Genomic DNA, 8,461 nt, shown 5'->3' with positions numbered 1-8,461 from the left:
TAAAATAAGATAAGTATTTAAAGGAGAAAGAATATATAAGGTGATTATATTATGATTATAATTACCTATATTTATATTAGATGAAGAGAATTTCTACATCCATTGTACTGATATGGGTCATGTCAGACTAACTCATGTGACTAAACAAAAGAACCTCTAGTCAAATCGCGCGTATTTTGGTCAAACAACATCAATATTGTATCTTGTCGGAAGAGTTTGAATTTTTTAGTATACGTTTGTTTTCAAAGCATTGGTAGCTTGTCTGAGATAATTGTGTTTCCCTTTATTCCATGAGGACTTCACTTTTATCGTGATCAATTGATCATGGAATAAGCGGAGCCGAAAAAAACGCAACTGTCCAATATAGATAATATAACCACTTCATATTTGTTATTTATTTATTTTCATGGCTAAATTAATTGTTATTGAATTTTTTTATTAAAATAAATTAACTTTTACGTGAGAAAAAATATTATGATTTTTTAGTATGGCTTCTACAAGTATTTGTATTGTTTATTCTTTTTTGGGTTAAAGTCCTGACTGATAAAATGTTGGGTATGTAACATGTAACACCAAATTTCAACATTGTTAAATGATATAGCTGATTGAAAAATGTTGGATATGTAATACCAAATTTCTTTTCCAGACTTATCTGTGTTAGATATCTAATTAACTACACAATTAGTCAAAAGCTGGAAAAGAGATTAAATATAAGTATTTGATGATGATGATGATTTTCATTCTCAATCAAAATCAAACAGTATGCATATAATCGAGTTTGTACAATCACATTCTTTAATAGTTCCATGACATGCAGAAAAAACAAACAGTGCTGGAATGTTATCCTGAGTGCTAACTGCTGGAACATTTTCCATAACACCTTTGCCACTAAAAAAACCACAACAAAGAGGACTACATGGTTCAATTCCAATATCAAACTCCCTGCATCAACAAAAGATATAAATAAGTTAAGTGTCATTTAACACAAGTATACAGAACAACTAAGTGCAATTGGTTCCTTTCCTTTAACATTTTTTAAAGTAACTGATGACAAAAAAAGTTGTTCAAATTCGTATTATTTACCAAGCAAACAGTGATGTATGGTTAGTTGGTTTGTCTAACTGAACTGTTTTTGTGCAATCAATTTAAAGTTATTATCCTATGGTACATATTGATTGTTCAAAATTATAGTCGTTTCCATTGCAATGTCTCAAATAACAGGGTCTTACACAATAGGTTATAATGCTAATGCAACCTAAGTCATGTCATCATAATGAAAATTGCATAAAATAAGTATGTGAATTGTACGGCAAACGAAAGCATGGTTACAGTTTTCTCTTTTATAATGTATAAGTGTAGCTTATATGGGAGTGGCATTCGATAAAGCAATGGTACCTTATAGCATAAACATGTTTGAAAACATACATAAACTGTCCGAAGGATGAAGTTTTGCAAAAGTTAGCAGTTGGCATTTAATGAACACTTGAACCTAGAATGACGAGTTTCCCAAAAAGCAGATGCTGTCAAATCTAGCCTTAGAAAAGTAGTAGGAAGGAAGCTGAAAGAAGCAGTAATTCAATATACAATATTAACTGTCATAGTCACTGCTATCAGTCATGTATTTAAAATACAATATATCATTATACTGGTACATGGTACTATCATTGAATGTGCTAATGAATGTATTAAACTGTCTAAATGTTCCGACATTATAAGCTCTAACCCAAAATGTGGGATTAAAGTAAAAAAGATTACTAAACCAATATTATATTGCAGGAGAAAAATGAAAAAGTTGTATGAAAAGTACCTCAAAATTGGCTACATGATATGCATACCATTTAACCTTATCAAAGTTTTGCCATTACAGTCTGATTTATGAAAACTCAGTTCAAACGCTGTTAAGATTGAATACTAAGTATATTACTCCTTGTCTGAAACTCATTAAAGATCATAATCAAAACTATGAAACAACATAAGTATAGAATTAAATAAAATAGTGATTTTCATGTCTTAAGTTACTATTATTTACATAGTTCTAGCATGCAAATGGTAAGAGTATTAATGGCCAAATAATATTCATTCAGCTACTGCTTTGGAAGGAAGAGGTGCCATCTCCAAATAGTCAAATCATCTGTTCTACCAATCTGCATGGAGATACAAAGTAAACAACTTGACTGACCAAGTTATAAAGGCCATCCAAAAAAACATATATCAATCCATTTGTTGTAACTATTTTAGAACCAAAAGAAGCCTAATAGTTGGTTAAAAATTAGGCACGATGCTTGCAGATTGAAGCATTAAACTGAAATGACTGACCTCCTTGTACATATTTTCAAGGTGTTCCTTAGCCTTAGAGAAGTTGTTTGAACACCATTACTTCAGAGTGAAAATATTGTTAGCTGATGTATGAGCAACTTCAATTGCTTCCTCTGCCAATAGTAATATCAATACATCAGTGTCACAATTTACAATGACAGTATTCAGATTAACCTTTTAAATCATTAAATCTTCATATAAATTACAAAAGAGAAGCATTTCTTAACTCATTGTTTCAAAGGCATCCATATCATTATCTCTATATATTTCCAACTTAATCTGCAAGCAAATGTCAAATATTATTTGACTGTTACAAAACTCATGCAATAAAGGTCAAATGTAATGCATTGCTAACATATTATCTGTAAGCCAACCTTTAATTCCTAATGCTGCAGCACAATGGCTTTTAAATCTGTTAGGGCCACCTCTAGTTCATCCTATAAAAAATTGCAGTGTTAGGAATATTCATAGAAATATTCATACCACTTCCTTATATTCACTGCAAGGATGTTTCATTTGTTGAATCTAATTAGCACCCAAATGCCTCATAGATATACTCATACCACTTCTTTGACAACCAGAACATGTCATGGAAGCCCCAGAATTATACCCTTTCCTGTAGTCAAACCAAACAACATCGTAAGATATCATCAAATCAAAATCACTACAAGTAATCGAAAAATAAACCTAACATCATACACACCTATTGCACTTCGAAAACAGAACATTTCTGGAGAGTGAAAACTTATTAGATGTCCTAAGATAAAGATCCTCGAAAGCTTATTAGAACAATTTCAAAAGAATCACTACTTCATAAAAATCACTACTTCATAAAAATCACTACTTTATAAAAATCATCTCTTTAAGAATCTTTATAAACATCACAATATCAGTAAATATTAAAATCAGTATAAAAATCACAACTTCACAAATTTATAAAAATCATAACTTTAAGACAATTTATCAAAATGACTAAAAAGATCACTATAAAAATCACAACTTTAATAACATTCATCAAAATCAGTAAAAAGATCACTAAGAAAAATCACAACTGTATGTTGTGTTTTGAACATCAATACACCATATTTGGGAAAATAAGCTCACAATAACCAGTTTGGTAACATCAACCACCATGAACAACGCAAATGTCATGGCAAAATCGAAACTTTACACAAATGAAGAACACAAATGTTATAAATCTCAAAACTTGACCAAAATCAAAACTTTACAGATGATATATGTATGAAGCTTGAATATCAGTACACCATATTTGGGAAAATAAACTCACAATAACCAGACTGGTAACATCAACCACCATGAAAAAAATAAATGTAACAAAATCACTTGAACCGAAGAATCAGTATGAAGAAAACATGTGAACAAAAGATGAAGAAGAAGAAAGAAGGAAGAAACATTGTTTTCTTACCTGTGGAATGCGCGAAGTAGCAATGGAAAAATCGGAGGTTTAGTGTAGAGAGAGAATGAGGAAGCTATTAGAATATTAAACTAAATAGAGTTTCCAATTAGATTTAGTCTAATATTACTAATATGTACAAGTGGCAGCTTATGATAGATTAGCATGCCTTCATTCTATTGGCTCGTGTTAGATTTCCCTCCTTTGGGAATCATTCAAAATGTATAAAAGCTTATCCCCTGCAACAGTGATAAGTAGTGAAGCATAATAGAATTTTCCCTTTTCTCCTTCAATCTTTCTCTTCAATTTACTCTGTAATATGCTTCATCTCAATATTCACAATATGGTATCATTCGCCATTTCGATCCTATTTCCGCTGCTCCACCATTGTTGATCACTCTTTTCCGTTGATCACTCCTTTCTCCCATGGCTCCTCCTCGGAATCCTCCTACCGACCCTGCCATGGATCCCACTTCTCCGTATTTCGTTCATCCCAGTGATGGTCCTGGTTCTGTTACAGTTCTTCCCAAATTAACCGGTTCGAATTATCATTCTTGGGCTCGATCCATGAAGCGCGCTCTTGGTGGCAAGATGAAGATCGATTTCATCGATGGATCGCTCCCAGTACCTGAAGATCCCTTCGATCCCTCCGTGCGTGCGTGGAATCGATGCAACATGCTTGTTCATTCTTGGATCATGAACTCAGTTTCAGATTCGATTGCTCAATCAATCGTGTTCATGGAGAATGCCTTGGATGTTTGGAATGACCTGAAAGAAAGGTTCTCCCAAGGTGATCTCATCAGAATTTCCGAGCTACAACAAGAAATCTACAATCTCAAGCAAGAATCAAAATCGGTAACCGAATTTTTTTCTGATCTTAAAATTTTGTGGGAAGAACTGGATCTTTACTTGCCTTTACCTATGTGCACATGTCGTATCAAATGCACTTGCGCTGCAATGCGCAGTGCAAGATCTAATCATCAAATCTTACAGATCATTCGTTTTCTCACTGGATTAAGTGATCAATTTGCTGTTGTTAAGTCACAAATCTTGCTAATGGATCCCCTGCCACCGATGAACAAGATTTTCTCTATGGTTATTCAACACGAACGCCAAGTTCATATTCCCATAGCTGCAGATGAATCCCAAACATTGATCAATGCTGCTGATTCCAAGAAATTTGGGGGGAAGCAAGTCAATTTCAAGCATGGTAGCAATCGTGTATGTACATTTTGTGGGAAAACCAATCACACAGTAGAAAATTGTTTCAAGAAGCATGGAGTTCCACCTCATATGCAGAATCGCTTCCAATCCACAGCCAACAACACTACTTCAGATGCCAATGATGATGGGTCTGGAACCAATAATACTGACACACGAGATGACAATGCTCCTATGACTCAAGGTCAATTCAATGTCCTAATGGAGATACTTCAGAAATCAAGCCTTGGACAAGGGTCAGGACATGCTTCTTCCAATCAAGTGACTGTTGGTCATTCATCAGCAGGTAACACATCTCATGCATTGCATCAATCTCACATTAGTTCTTGGATAATCGATTCTGGAGCTACTGACCACATATGTAGCTCCACTCATTGGTTCCATTCATATAGGAAAATTCCTCCTATTAGTGTAAAATTGCCAAATGGAAATTGCACACTTGCTAAGTATTCTGGTACAGTGCATTTCTCTTCTACTCTCATTGCATATAATGTTTTGTTAATACCTGAATTCTGTCTAAATCTCATTTCTGCATCAAAATTATGTATGTCATCTAATTGCATTGTGACCTTTTTTGATTCCAAATGCACTATACAGGACAAACCAACCATGAGGATGATTGGTTCTGCTGAGCAAAAGAATGGACTGTATTACTTGACACTAAGGGATAGTGAGGCACACACCAAAACATCACTTCCACACACACAAAATTATCCTGCCTCTGCTCATAGTTTAGCTACAAATTTTTCTTTACCTGATAAAGCCCTATGGCATTTTAGATTGGGACACTTATCCCAAAATCGTTTGATGTACTTACAATCCCAATTCCCTTTCATTACTATCAATAATAAAGATGTGTGTGATGTTTGTTGTTATGCTAAACATAGAAAACTGTCCTATATTGCTAGTAAAAGTAGAGCTGCTCACCCTTATGAGTTAATTCATTTAGATATATGGGGTCCTCTTGCTGTCAAGTCCATACATGGTCATGCATATTTTCTAACAGCTGTGGATGATTGTAGTAGGTTTACATGGATAACACTCATGAAATCCAAAGCTGAAACTAGACAGCATGTTATAAATTTTGTTAAACTCATAGAAAATCAAAAGGGCACTACTGTTAAGACTATTAGATCTGACAATGGTCTTGAGTTTAGCATGCCTGAATTTTATGCTTCAAAAGGCATCATACATCAAACAAGCTGTGTTGAATCTCCACAACAAAATGGTAGAGTGGAGAGGAAACATCAACACTTGTTAAATGTAGGAAGAGCCCTTCTTTTTCAATCCAAACTTCCAAAGAAGTTTTGGTCATATGCTATCTTACATGCTACTTTCATCATCAATAAACTCCCTACTCAAGTCTTAAATAATTTGTCTCCTCATCACATACTCTTTAATGAATCTCCTGACATGCATAGCCTTAAGGTTTTTGGCTCATTGGTATATGCATCCACTCTTCACATGCATAGAACTAAGCTTGAACCAAGAGGCAGAAAATGTGTTTTCCTAGGTTATAAAATGGGCATGAAGGGTGTGGTCTTATATGACATTAACAATCATGAAATTTTTGTCTCTAGGAATGTCATTCATCATGAGCATATTTTTCCATATTCCAGTGATAATGCTGCCACATGGGAATATCATTCCTACAATGATCCAAAAACCATAATTCCTCCTAAGTTATCAAATTCTCCTACTAACTGTGAACAAGTACCTAATTCTCTTGAACCAGAAAATCACCCTAGTTATTCTCCTGAGCATGAACAATTCTTTCATCCTCCACAAGGCACCACAAATAATACCTTAGATCAACATAACCACAACTCTGTACAGCCTGATGTGACTCATGAATCACCCATACAAACTGAAACTAATCCTGACCCTGTTCCTCAACAAAATAATTCCAATCCTCATGAATCACCCATACAAACTGAAACTAATACTGACCCTGTTCCTCAACTAAATAGACCTACCAGAACTAAAACCACCCCTCACTATCTCTCAGATTATGTGTGCAGTGCCTCTGATGCTTCAGCAGACAAGAAGTCTTCAGGTAATACTAAAGTCCTCTATCCTATTTCACATTATGATTCATTAACTCCCTTGTCTGCATCTCATCGTGTCTTCACTTCTAATATCACTCTCATTCATGAGCCAAGAACCTACAAAGAAGCATGTTTATCTGATCATTGGGTTAAGGCTATGGATTCTGAATTAGAAGCATTGGACAAGAATGGAACTTGGACCATAGTAGACTTGCCATCCAATGTTAAGCCTATTGGTAACAAGTGGGTGTTCAAAGTTAAACATCGAGCTGATGGCACCATAGAGAGATATAAAGCGAGGTTGGTTGCTAAGGGATACAACCAAATTGAAGGGCTGGACTTCTTCGACACTTTCTCCCCAGTGGCAAAACTCACTACAGTCCGGACTCTGCTTGCTACTGCTGCCATTAACAACTGGTTTTTGCATCAGCTGGATGTGAATAACGCATTTCTTCATGGAGACCTACAAGAAGATGTGTATATGATCATACCTGAAGGAGTTAAGCATTGTCAACCTAATCAAGTATGTAAGCTGCAGAAAAGTCTCTATGGTTTGAAGCAAGCTAGTCGAAAATGGTACGAGAAGTTAACTTCGTTACTTTTACAACAGGGCTACACACAATCCACTTCTGATTACTCCTTATTCACCTTGAAAACTGACAATGACTTTACGGCTCTCCTCGTTTATGTGGATGACATAATCCTAGCTGGCACTTCCATGTGCGAATTCTCTCGAATCAAACAGTCATTAGACAAGAACTTTAGCATCAAAGATCTTGGTATGCTGAAATATTTTCTTGGGTTGGAAGTTGCTCACTCCAAGGAAGGAATCTCGCTATCACAACGCAAGTATTGTCTCGACTTGTTACAAGAATCTGGTCTCCTTGGATCAAAACCGGCTCCCACTCCTCTTGATCCTTCAGTCAAGCTCCATACTGACAATGGAAAGCCATTTGAAGACATTGGAGCTTATAGAAGACTCATAGGTCGATTACTCTATTTGAACACCACACGGCCAGACATCACTTATGCTACCCAGCAGCTGAGTCAGTTCATACACAGCCCTACTATGGCTCATTATCACGCCGCCTGCAGAGTAATCAGGTACTTAAAAAGCAGTCCTGGGAGAGGTTTATTGTTTCGTAGAAGTTCTGAGCTTCAACTTTCTGGATTTTCTGATGCTGATTGGGCAGGGTGTATTGACTCTAGAAGATCTATATCGGGTTACTGTTTTTTTATTGGATCTTCCCTCATTTCCTGGCGTGCAAAGAAGCAACAAACGATATCTCGATCTTCCTCGGAGGCTGAATATCGTGCACTGTCATTTGCCACATGTGAGCTCCTTTGGTTGATTGCTTTGATGAAGGAACTACATATTACATGTTCAAAAACCCCTGTTCTTTATTGTGATAGCCAGAGTGCGATGCACATTGCCTCTAATCCGGTATTCCACGAACGGACT

The 8,461-nt window shown here is 35.6% G+C and overlaps 1 long non-coding RNA gene across 4 annotated transcripts; it reads right to left on the bottom strand.

The window, feature by feature from the left end:
* Window positions 1-641: 641 nt before the first annotated feature.
* On the bottom strand, window positions 642-3,823 carry LOC131623812 (uncharacterized). Of its 4 annotated transcripts, XR_009290318.1 has the most exons (7): window positions 3,743-3,823; window positions 2,691-2,932; window positions 2,544-2,595; window positions 2,317-2,429; window positions 2,030-2,144; window positions 1,396-1,931; window positions 642-942 (listed from the first exon to the last, which is right to left on the bottom strand). It is a non-coding gene; the product is annotated as an uncharacterized LOC131623812 (long non-coding RNA). The 4 variants fall into 4 exon arrangements; XR_009290317.1 differs by having other exon boundaries at window positions 643-942; window positions 1,396-1,558; window positions 1,808-2,429; XR_009290316.1 differs by having other exon boundaries at window positions 643-942; window positions 1,396-2,144.
* Window positions 3,824-8,461: the final 4,638 nt, after the last annotated feature.

Source organism: Vicia villosa, unplaced genomic scaffold (assembly GCF_029867415.1).
Source record: "Vicia villosa cultivar HV-30 ecotype Madison, WI unplaced genomic scaffold, Vvil1.0 ctg.000081F_1_1, whole genome shotgun sequence".
In the NCBI taxonomy this organism is placed as follows: domain Eukaryota; kingdom Viridiplantae; phylum Streptophyta; class Magnoliopsida; order Fabales; family Fabaceae; genus Vicia; species Vicia villosa.
The sequence above is the reverse complement of the archived record's forward strand: the minus strand, read 5'-3'. Positions and strand labels throughout refer to the sequence as shown.